At 39.8% G+C, this 8,901-nt stretch overlaps 1 protein-coding gene across 5 annotated transcripts in view; it reads right to left on the bottom strand.

Annotated features, from left to right (window-relative positions):
- upp1 (uridine phosphorylase 1) overlaps window positions 1-8,901 on the bottom strand; it is a 72,565-nt gene that overhangs the window by 62,446 nt on the left and 1,218 nt on the right. Inside the window, exons 2-3 of one of the 5 annotated variants that reach the window (XM_048612490.1) lie at window positions 7,683-7,729; window positions 7,076-7,159 (exon numbers count right to left, since the gene is read on the bottom strand). The exons of 3 other annotated variants lie outside the window; for them this stretch is intronic. The gene's annotated coding sequence lies outside the window, so the exon portion shown is untranslated. The remainder of the gene's footprint in view (window positions 1-7,075; window positions 7,160-7,682; window positions 7,730-8,901) is intronic. One more of the 5 variants, XM_048612496.1, reaches the window with a different exon arrangement.

Genomic DNA, 8,901 nt, shown 5'->3' with positions numbered 1-8,901 from the left:
AGAAAACAGAGTTAACATTTTGGGTCCGGTGACCCTTCCTCAGAAGTGAGGAAAAATTTTCTGAAGAGGGGTCTAGACCCGAAACGTCAGCTTTCCTGCTCCTCTGATGCTGCTTGGCCTGCTGTGTTCATCCAGCTCTACACTTTGTTATCTCAGATTCTCCAACATCTGCAGTTCCTACTATCTCAGACCAAGTTGGGTTTGGATGTAGGCGGATGAGGAGGTCTAGTGTCCATATAGGTCTAAAATGACAGGGTGTGGAAGGGATTTGAGTTTCTGTGAGGGCCAGAATTATTATCCTTGTGGGGCTTGTGGGGTAGGACCCAGGGATCAAGAAGATTGCAAGGTGTGTGAGGGGCTGTGTGGCTCGAGTCAGGAGGGAGGGTGGAAGCTAGTGTAAGTCAGTTCAAGGGAAGGGTCAGGTGACATGGGTAGGTAGGGGGTTGGCATCAGGGGTGGTGAGATTAATAATTAATCAGGAGTTAGAGTAAGTTTTAACATTATCTGGCTAACTATTAAGCTAAGTCAGCTAGAATATTTAAAGTCTTTGATTTCAACTCAGAGTTGAGGACATTTTTAAATGGTTCCAAATGTCAAGTAATTGCCTATTGGAAGCTTCAACTATTCTAGAAATTCCCATGGTATCCACTGCATCAGGACTTCACCACAGCCCTAACACACAACTCTAGTCTATGCTTCAGTAATAATGATCTTCTAATCAGAACAATGGGTCAAATCTTCACACTCATCTGTGTTGAAATTCGTTTGGCAATTATATGCCCATTCTAGAAGTTTATTTATCAGTGGAATCTTAGCAGGCTTTAAGCGATGTGGACTACGAAAGAGAAGTGTAGAGTCAGACAAGATTTTGGTTAAGACCATCTCAATCACGAGATCATTTCTTCACATCTTGTATGCTTTTCGTGAGCAGCATGGTGAGATCCTCTCCAGGCAGTGATGAGTTCCCAACTGACATTCATCGTTTCTTGTTAAACACCTTGTTAACAGCCTAACTCACCTCAGGTTATGATCTTACCAAACTCGCCATACAAATAAGCCATCATGGAAACTTGACATGGAAATCAGAGGGGATTTGTGGCTTCAACTCATTGCATGCTCCAAAAGACCTCCATCATAGACACTAGGCACCAACGTCTCAGGCACACTTCACAGACACTGACCACATCCACCACACATGCACAGATATTGGCATATGACATGTGCCAGCCTCTTTGAGTCCTTGTTTCATATCCCCAATCCACTTTAAAGACTTCGGCACTTCAATACTGCACTGGCAACTATCATTGTAAAGCAATGACACGTTGTTCTCAGGAACACAACCAGCTCAGGGACTGGACCAGGTTGCATCTCTGGACTCTTTGCTTTTTGTCATAGCACTCTGAGCCTAACTGGATGCTTCCAGTATTCTTACATGGCGTTGCCTCACCTTTTTTTCATATTTCGCCCTCAGCCAGAAATGTCTGATTCATATTAGTCATGTTTTGCGTGCTATTTAGCACAACTGCAAAGCTAGGAAATGTGTCACAACTGTCAGCAGGCCTCAGTTCAGTCAAGGATCCAGGCACAGTAAATCAAGGGCAGCCTCCAATACCAGTGCAGTCCCTGCTTGGGGCAGTCTGAGTCAGGATCCACTACTCAGAAGAAGTGAGGAGTCAAATGGCAAGCAATGCACCACCTATCTTAACTTTTTCTGCCTTCTTGTGAGCTGTTCTGCTCCAGAATTAAGAAAGAGGCAGGAATTACGGAAGATGAAAGCGGGTGGAAAGTACTGTTGGTGCAGGAGAGATTTTCCAAGCTAGTGAAGAGGCAGTGCAGAGGGCATGCAAGGTGCCATAACTTTGGGTGGGTAAGGGTGAGCGGGCAAGATCTTGCATGCATTAGTGAGAGCGGTAGTGGACGAATCTTAGTGAGAGGTGAGTGCACTAGCAGAGATAAAGTGAGTATAAGGAATTAGAGAGAAAAAGTGGCACTTATGTTGGCAGAGTGGAGAAAAGCACTGACCTCCCTATACTGTTGGGGATTCCTCCAGATGGCTGTCTTACTGTCAGTCTTACAGATGGATGTGTCATGTTTTATTTACCACCATTACACCACAGTACCACAATAAGAAAAATACTGTAAACTGTACGTTAATTGGATGTTTTATTGTGTTCAGGTGGTAGGCATTAATTGGGGATACATCCATGCTCATAAGCGGTGGCATAGTGGTATTATCACCAGATTAGTACTCCAGAGACTCAAATAATGTTCTGAGGACCTGGATACAAAGAACGCAATGGGAGCTGATGTAATTTGGAGGTCGGGGGTGGGGGGGGCATTGGAATCTTGTGGTACCGTGGTAATATCCCTACCTCTGTGCCAGGAGGCCTGTGTTCAAGATCCACCTGCTCCAAAGTTGTCTTATAATATCTCTGAATACGTTGATTTGAAAGTATCAACCCATACTCATACAGCCCTAGGCTATGCTAGTCTGAAAACACCCAAATTCAACCGATCCCAGAAGCTCAGCAGACTCAGAACTGGTTAGACTGGATGAGAGATTGCCTTGAAATGCGACTTGCAGTAGACTTGGGGTTGTTGTGACACAGCTGTAGTGACCCTAGCTCTGAACCAGGAGGCCCAGGTTCAAGCCTACCTGTTCCAGCGGCATGAAATAACATGCCTGAACTGGTTGATTAGAAGCTATCTAAAAGTTCTTATGCTCATACGTTTAGAAGTGGCAGAAATTGCGTTTGCTGTTTAGGTGTCCAGAATATGTCACGTGCATCACTTTAAAAAGACTTCTAAGCATTTAAAGACTTGGATCCAGTTCCATCCCATATCCCTGGCTATATGGGGCAGCACGGTGGCTCAGTGGTTAGCACTGCTGCCTCAAAGCACCACAGACCTGGGTTCAATTCCACCCTCAGGTGACTGTCTGCGTGGAGTTCGCACATTTTCCCTGCATCTGTGTGACTTTCCACTAGGTGTTCCTGTTTCCTACCACAGTCCAAAGATGTGCAAGTTAGCTGGATTGGCCATGCTAAACTACCCATAGTGTTCACAGATGTGTAGGTTAGGTGCATTAGCCATGGGAAATGCAGGGTTAGGGGGATGGGTCTGGGTGAGATGCTCTTCAGAGGGTTGGTGTGGACTTGCTGAGCCAAATTGCCTGTTTCCACACTGTGGGGATTCTATGAATTATGAAATACATTTTTCGCCCTCTGCCCTTTCTAAATAGGTCTTACCCTGCAATATTTAATTCCTTAATCCTTATTTTTTGATAGCCATGTCTTTGTAAACCCTACTATATCCTGATCCTCGCTATGTATTACTGCCCTCACTTGCCCTGTTTTATTACTGACACTGTTCATTGTGCATTGCTGTTCAAATTATTCAATTCATTATTAATAGCTGTTTGTCTTTCATTCTTAAGCATCTGTTTTACACTCCTGTTCTCAACTCGTCTTGTTTACTGGCCATCTATGCCTTTCCTTGATTTAGTCTGTATTATGCTCACAATTTCAGCTTTTTTTGTATGTTTAGTGGTATTTTAGTTCTTGCACATCCTTCCCTCAACATATTTGTTTAAAGGCTTTGTGATCTCCCTGATTATTCTTCCTGCTAGGACACAGGTCCCATTCTAGTTTTGGTGGAACTTGACCCATAAGAACAAAGTCTACTTGTCCTTGTAGTGGATGTCCCACACCAACCTTTTAGCCAAATGGTAATTCTCCTTATCTATTTTCTCCTGTCAAGTTAAATGGGGTTTAGAAAATAATCCATGAATTATTACTCCTTGGGTCAAGTGTTTCTAATTTAGCTTCTAAACTCTTAATACACAATTACCAGGACCTCTTGCATGATCCTTTTTTATGTTTACTCTCAAATGTAATACAATGACTAGATTCCCCTCTTCCCTTTCCAAATTATTCTCCAACGACCTGAACTATCCATTACCCTGACACGAGGTAGGTAACACATCCCCCTCCATCTTGTTTCCAGTCAAAGACAATATGGTATAACCCCTAAATTATGAAACCCCTATCAATACCACATTTCTAATCTGTTCTTGCCTGCTCTTGGAAAATCTTCTCCATAACAGAGCCTTGGTCTGATTTGTGACCTCCAATTTTTACTCATTCTCAGCGCTAGGGTATACTGTACCTGTTGGACAAGACCAACGTCTACAGGATCTAGCTTCTCAATCTCTCAGAAATCCCCATTATACTGATCAGAAATTCCTCCACTCCCTACTATTTCAGAGTATCTTTCACACCCTAGCTCAATGACTCTGAGCTGGAGTGATTCAAGGCAGAGGCATTGGCTGAAAATGTGGGAAAGCAGAAGTCTGACCATCTACAAACTCCCACATTTTACAGTCCAGACATACTGCCTACCTTGTCATTTCTCGTCCTATTTATTAATAGCCTGAATAAAAATTAAGTCAACCAATCTAAGAAAAACATAAATTTCTTACTGTTTACTCACCTAAAGCAAAGGTTTTTCTCCGCACCCTGTGGTTGTATGGAATCACATGGTTTAAGAAGTGTTTACATCAGCCAAGTTGAAATTACTGGAAACTCTCACACTTTTTGAAACCCAGTTAGCTATGTAGTTCTTCATCTTGGAATCTTACCTCATCTTAAACTATATTTATTCAGAATTATCCATTAATTTATTTTAAAGGCTTCTAGGTAAGTTTTGTTAGCACCAACATACATTTAGTGCTAAAACATGAACTAAATTCTAACCAATTACTTGCCTCAAGTTTACACAAATCATAAGTGTTAAATACGTAAAAGCACACCACTCTTCCCTTCTGTACCAAACTCCTACTAACACTAAATTTTAAGCATCTTACATTATGTGCTATTCAGGTAGCTAACATTATGATTGATTTTACTTTCTATATTACAAGGTAACAACGGATATTCAACATTCTTTCACAAATACACAAAATACTTGCAAAGTTCAGCTTAACAGTCAAAAACGGGAACAGCATGCTATGAATATTCTGTTGATTCTTGGTTTGGGTGGTGGTACTACTACTGCAAAACTACTGCAAAATACTTGTGGCTTAAGCAGACAATAAATTTATTTCATCTTTATGTTTTAACTGCTGTCAGCTGCAAAATAATTTGCAATGTGTTTTAAACAAAATATTGTGATTTGAAAATCGGAGATCTAATTCAGAGGTCTCAGTGACATGTTTAAGGACATCTTACTACCTGAAGTATGCTTTATGAATGCAAGTTGTCAGTATCACAGAAATCACGAAAACAAATTATATTTCAAACCTGTCATGTAAATCAAAACAAATGATGAGAGACAAGGTAATAATAAATATCCCTATTCAAGAGGCTGACAGTAATTCACTCTTAACTTTGTAGGACATGATTTATCCAGACATCCTTATCTTAATATTTATTGTATCTCTGTGTTGACCATTGGTCATATCATATCCTTCGCTTACAATACACAGTGCTATAACTTTACAGATTTTTGTTTCATCAGCTGTAAAACACACTGCAAACTTAGCACTATATCTCAGTGTTTATAGGAGAGTGATACAATTATCATTACAGTTATTTTGTTGGCAATCAGTTAAAAACTTCTACCATAATAGGCTGGAAGATTCCCTGTTTTATGGATAACTTTATAAGAAATGGTCAGCTTTAAAGCGGGAAGATCCTGATTGTTAAACTTCTTTGGAGATAAAGTGAATTTCTGCTTTAAGAAGTCTTATAGCAAAAGATGCATTTGTAATATCTACAATCAGACTAAAAGCCCCATGACACCTCACCGAGTGACAAGAGAAAGAAGAAATGACCTACTCGCTACTGGAACTCCTCCAGTGCAGATCTCGACCAGCATACCTTAGGCAGGCACCTGGTGGGGTGCAAAATCCACACTCACTCTCCCTGATAACTCTGAGGCAGGCAATCCAGTGAGTTATCTTGCTGAACGGGGCAATATGTTAGTCGCCATCTAAAATACTTGCTGCCACACTCAGATAAATTATCAGAAAATCCTAGTACATAAAACAATCACCTATTGTAAATGATTATTTGGTTCACTATTGCACTTTAGGTGGCAAAAACTTCCATTCTTACCTAGTCTGGCCTACGTGTGATTCCAGACCAAAGCAATGTGGTTTATTCTTAACCTGCCCTAAACATGCCACTTATTTCAAAGGCAATTAAGATGGGTAAAAAAATAGTGTCCTTGCAATTGGCGCCTACAGCCATAAAAGAATAATGAACACTTAATGGTGAATAGGGATGTGAGGAAATGCTGGCATCCCATGAAAGAATACTAAGAAAAACTATAGTATGGTGAGGTGGGTACGGTGAAGTGAATGGATAAGGACACTAAGGTCTTTAAACTAGTAAATGGAAAGTTGTGGGGGACAGGGGAGTATGTTGAAAGGCAGTATAAATATAAACTCTAAACACAGACATAAAAGAAGAAAATGGCATAATAGTCAAAATTGTTCATTCACTGGTAGACATGAAGGGCAAATTAAAACATTAGGGCAATTAAATCCAGAGAGAGAAACAAGAAATGTATGAGAATAACAATATTAAAGCAGAGGAAGTCATTAGAGCTATGTGGCCCAAATAAGCATTCTTTATACAAGTGCACAGAGTATAACGAACAAGCTGAATAGACAAATTAACTTAGAGGCTTGTCATTGTAGCTTGCAAAAAAATTAGTTTTATTAAGTGAATATATCAGAATATGAGATCAACAGAAAGTCATGGAAATTGGTGGAGATTGAGGAGTGGCTTTAAGGATTAAGGATGAAATTTATTCAACAATGATGGGATATAACAAGAGGTAAGAGGTGGTGGAGACATCTTAGATAGAATTTAAACATGGAAAAGGATATAAGACTTTAGTGGGCATGATGTATTGGTCCTTTGTTAACAGATGTCAAGTGGTAGAATGTATAAATGCAGAGTTCAGGCAAGCTTATAGAACATAGAACATTACAGCGCAGTACAGGCCCTTCGGCCCTCGATGTTGCACCGACCTTAGAGCTCTAATAGTGCAGTGGTAATGTCCTTACCTCTGAGCCAGAAGGCCTAGATTTAAGTCCCACTTGTTTGATTAAAACTTTCTATGGCAGCAGCAGAGTGGTTTAATTGGACACCTTCACTTCCAGGTAGATTTGGAGTAAACAAACATAGATCAACCATTATTGATGGCAACCAAACTAAACAATCAAACTAAAATATGATACTTCCTTATTAACTAACCAATGCAACTAAGAAATGTCTTATGAGACTGTTTCACAGTGTGCCATACTCCTAGCAAATATATAACATGAAGGGACAGTTCCATAGTCATTCCCACTCTCCAATGAAAACATTTCTTTCTCACCAAAATGGCAGGTAGAATTTTTTGACAATTGTCCCACTAGGTTTAAGCTTTCACAAATGTGGTTATCACCAGCAAGGCACACATCAGCAACTCCCTGTTCCTTAATTCCTTTTATCTTAAATGGAAATCAATCTTTTAAACAAATCATTTTTATGGTAATATCCAAAACAGAAGTATATACAATCCTGTGATTATGAAGCAGCTGGAGGCCAGTCAGCACCTCAGGCGTACTCTGTGATTCGATAAGACAATTGGTGACCTGACTGTGGCCTTAACTTTATATTCCTGCTTACCTTCCGCAACTCTTGACTCTCTTGACAATCAAGAATCTAATGAAGTTCTTGGGGAAGAAGAATTCCATAGATTAATGGCCTGAGGAAATAAATTCTCCTTACATCCATCTTAATTTGAGAGGCACCCTATTAATTGTGCCCCGTTGTTCTAGTTTGTCCACTAAAAGGAGAGATACCTTTCGATATCCACCTTGTCGAGTTCACTCAGGATTTTAGATATTTATATAAAATTATCTTTCATTCTCCTAAACCGCAGTGGATACAGGTCCAATCTGTCCAGCCTTTTCTCATAAGGTAACTCCTTCACTCTAGAAATCAGTCAATAAATCTTCTCCGAACTGCTTGTAATGCAATTATATCCTTTCTTAAGTAAGGAGACCAAAACTGTACCTAGTATTCCAGAAGATGTCCCATCAATGCCCCATGGAACAGTAGCAAAAATTCCTTTCTTTTGTATTCAAATCCTGTTGCAATTAACGACAACATTCCATTTCCTTCCTCATCACTTGCTGCAGTTAATATTAACTTTTGGTGATTCATGTATTGGAACACACAGATCTATGTACTGCAGGATTCTGTAATCTGTCTCCATTGTCTCCATTTAAATAGTGCACTGCTTTCCTATTCTTCCTGCCAAAGTGGACAAGTTCTACATTTTCCTACATTATATTCCATTGTCAACTTTTTGCCCACTGAGTTAATTTATATCCCTTTACAAACTCCTCATATCCTCATCATAACTTACTTTTCAACCTATCTTGATGTTACCAGCAAATTTAACAACCATAAATTCTGTCCCTTCAACCAAGTTCCTAACTGAGATTGTAAATAGGTTCTAGCATTTCTGGTATGTCAGATATTAGGTTAACTGACCTGTGCTTTCTTGGGTTTTTTTTTGTTTCCTGGCTTGTCCATGGCATTAGCTTTTCTGTTTATATCTCTCAAATGGCTGCTGTCCTTTCTTCTATGAGATACTGTAAAAGGTGCAACCAACCTCAGACGACTTCCACTTGAGTTTATCTACCCCATGACAACCAGATCACATGGACATTTCTCTTGCTGTTGTGAAATTAGGCATTCTATGTTTTACTTTAAATTGAATTTGAAAACATAACCATCTTGTAAAGTTCAGTGTTCATGACTCAGTGCAAATATTACAAAGGCAACCTTAACGCTTCTGAGCTATACTTTGCAGTCACAAAACAACGTGACATGAATC

Source organism: Rhincodon typus, chromosome 2 (genome assembly GCF_021869965.1).
Source record: "Rhincodon typus isolate 14 chromosome 2, sRhiTyp1.1, whole genome shotgun sequence".
NCBI classification, from domain to species: domain Eukaryota; kingdom Metazoa; phylum Chordata; class Chondrichthyes; order Orectolobiformes; family Rhincodontidae; genus Rhincodon; species Rhincodon typus.
This window is presented reverse-complemented; position numbering and strand designations above follow the sequence as displayed.